Genomic DNA, 3,328 nt, shown 5'->3' with positions numbered 1-3,328 from the left:
CGACTACATCGAATGGAGGCTTCTAGGTTGTCGATCTGCCAAAAGTGGTGTTGTGTCTGTTGCAACATGTGGGATGTTGAAAATAAAAAAATGGGAGTGTTTATTTGCCTTTTTTTTTTTTTTATATTCAAGAAAAATGATCTCCCCCTCTAGTGCCTCCAGCCCATCACACACTTCCACATCACCAACCTTCTTCCTATCACACCTTCCTTCCCACCCACACCACTCACTTCCTTGCCACCCACACCACCACCACAGCTAGCCACACCTCCAACACCTTCTGGATGCCCAACCATCAACCACACACACACACACACACACACACACACACACACACACACACTAACACTTACCTTAACATACTCCATTGCCATGCTCTGCTGCCACAATTTCTCCAAACCAGCTTCAGTGTCTTCACAGGACTTGAACTGCCAACCTCTGTGCTCCAAGGCAGAAGCTCTAACCACTAGACCGTGAGAGCTACTTGGAAAATGGCAAGGATGACTGTGGTCTAGACCTGCCCCGCCCCGCCCCAACCCCCCCCCCCCCCTCCTCTGTACAGTTACTCTGTGTGCCAAAACAACCTAGACCTCGGTCGCTGCATTTGGTTGACAAGCAGCTCCCACGGCCTGGTGGTTAGAGCAGCAGCCTTGGAGTGCAGAGGTTGAGAGTTCGAATCCTGTGAAGATCGTGACGATGGAAGCTGTTAAAAGAGATGGATCGTGGATGATGTCGGTGGATAAATGGACTGAGGTGAGGTGGATGTCAAGGAGAGCAGATTGCGGAATAATGGATCGTGGACCTGGAGGATGTCGATAGGTGGACTGAGGTGAGGAGGATGTCAAGGAGAACAGATGTTGAGGTAAGTGGTCAGAGGGTGAAGTGGTGGGAGGTGGTCGACTACATCGAATGGAGGCTTCTAGGTTGTCGATCTGCCAAAAGTGGTGTTGTGTCTGTTGCAACATGTGGGATGTTGAAAATAAAAAAATGGGAGTGTTTATTTGCCTTTTTTTTTTTTATATTCAAGAAAAATGATCTCCCCCTCTAGTGCCTCCAGCCCATCACACACTTCCACATCACCAACCTTCTTCCTATCACAACTTCCTTCCCACCCACACCACTCACTTCCTTACCACCCACACCACCACCACAGCTATCCACACCTCCAACACCTTCTGGATGCCCAACCATCAACCACACACACACACTAACACTTACCTTAACATACTCCATTGCCATGCTCTGCTGCCACAATTTCTCCAAACCAGCTTCAGTGTCTTCACAGGACTTGAACTGCCAACCTCTGTGCTCCAAGGCAGAAGCTCTAACCACTAGACCGTGAGAGCTACTTGGAAAATGGCAAGGAGGACTGTGGTCTTGAACTGTCTTGACAAAAAAAGAGAAAACAAGCAGAGGGGGGCTCGAACCTAAGACCGAGCTACCTCTTAGGCTTGCAATATCTAAATTCGAGCCCCCCTCTCTTTATGGCACGCAGGACATGCAGATCATAAGTACTGGAACGATTGAGAGCTTTAAATGTAGGTAATGTACAAATCTGTATAACTTTTTGGCACCAGTTGATTTCCAAAAATACATTTTTTCCCACCGGTTCATATACATTTAACTGGGACAGTACAGGCTAGCCGAGAGCTAGGTAGGACTTAGGTTCGAGTCCCCCACTCTGTGCGCTTAATTTAGCCTTCCATGTCTTGTGGGGGTATAGCTCAGTGGTAGAGCATTTGACTGCAGATCAAGAGGTCCTTGGTTCAAATCCGAGTGCCCCCTAATCCCCCTTTTTTTTGCTTTCGAACTGAACCATATCCCACATATGTAGTTTATTGCTGAAAATTAGCAATGTCGAGGTACATGCGTGCCACATATTGCAGGGGTATAGCTCAGTGGTAGAGCCGGTTCAAGAGGTCCTTGGTTCAAATCCAAGTGCCCGCTAATGCACAATTTTTTCTTTACAGCTCAACCATATCTCATGTTTGTAGTTTATTGCAAAACATTTGCAATGTTGAGGTACAGACATTGTAAATTTTTTTGGGCCAAAAAAAAAAAAGGACCATAGAACTTCCTCTTGTAGCATACAGCAGCTGATAAGTATTGGAAGAGTTAAGAGCTTTAAATACAAGTCATTTCCAAATCTGTATAACTTTTTGGCACCGGTTAATAAAAAAAAAAAATTGCCACACGAGTATCCCTTTAAGATCCACGAATGTAACTTTAATCTTTTTGTGGTCTGACAAAACTTACATCTAAAAAAATAAGGTACGAGAACATGCCACCAACTACTCCAAACCCCTTAGAACACCGACATCCACATGTTTTTATATATATGGACAATAAAAGCAAGGCCATTTCCTCCATCTGCTACCAAGGGGGTTCAAACCCATGAAGTTGAATTCAACCAATACAGCAGGGGATTTGAACAAACAACCTTCATGCTGCTAGGCTGCAAGGCTAACCACTGAGCTGTGAGGGATCTTGACACAGCGAGCAGAGTGCTAGATCCGTCTTAGGTTCGAGTAACCGCCCCGTACCAAAACCCTCCCCCCCCCCCCTTCCTCTGTACATTTAATCTGTGTGCCAAAACAACCTAGACCTTGGTCGCCGCATTTGGTTGACAAGCAGCTCCCACAGCCTGGTGGTTAGAGCAGCAGCCTTGGAGTGCAGAGGTCGAGAGTTCGAATCCTGTGAAGATTGTGACGATGGAAGCTGTTAAAAGAGATGGATCGTGGACGATGTCGGTGCATAAATGGACTGAGGTGAGGTGGATGTCAAGGAGAGCAGATTGCAGAATAATGGATCGTGGACCTGGAGGATGTCGATGGGTGGACTGAGGTGAGGAGGATGTCAAGGAAAACAGATGTTGAGGTAAGTGGTCAGAGGGTGAAGTGGTGGGAGGTGGTTGACTACATCGAATGGAGGCTTCTAGATTGTCGATCTGCCAAAAGTGGTGTTGTGTCTGTTGCAACATGTGGGATGTTGAAAATAAAAAAAATGGGAGTGTTTATTTACCTTTTTCTTTTATATTCAAGAAAAATGATCTCCCCCTCTTGTGCCTCCAGCCCATCACACACTTCCACATCACCAACCTTCTTCCTATCACAACTTCCTTCCCACCCACACCACTCACTTCCTTACCACCCACACCACCACCACAGCTATCCACACCTCCTGGATGCCCAACCATCAACCTCACACACACACACACACACACACACTAACACTTACCTTAACATACTCCATTGCCATGCTCTGCTGCCACAATTTCTCCAAAACAGCTTCAGTGTCTTCACAGGACTTGAACTGCCAACCTCTGTGC

The 3,328-nt window shown here is 46.5% G+C and overlaps 1 non-coding gene across 1 annotated transcript; it reads left to right on the top strand.

The window, feature by feature from the left end:
- The first annotated feature begins 1,713 nt into the window (after positions 1–1,713).
- TRNAC-GCA (transfer RNA cysteine (anticodon GCA)) lies at positions 1,714–1,785 on the top strand. Its single transcript has one exon. It is a non-coding gene; the product is annotated as a tRNA-Cys (tRNA).
- The last annotated feature ends 1,543 nt before the right edge of the window (positions 1,786–3,328 follow it).

The sequence above is a fragment of the Hyla sarda genome, chromosome 3 (assembly GCF_029499605.1).
Source record: "Hyla sarda isolate aHylSar1 chromosome 3, aHylSar1.hap1, whole genome shotgun sequence".
Lineage (NCBI taxonomy): Eukaryota > Metazoa > Chordata > Amphibia > Anura > Hylidae > Hyla > Hyla sarda.
The sequence above is the reverse complement of the archived record's forward strand: the minus strand, read 5'-3'. Positions and strand labels throughout refer to the sequence as shown.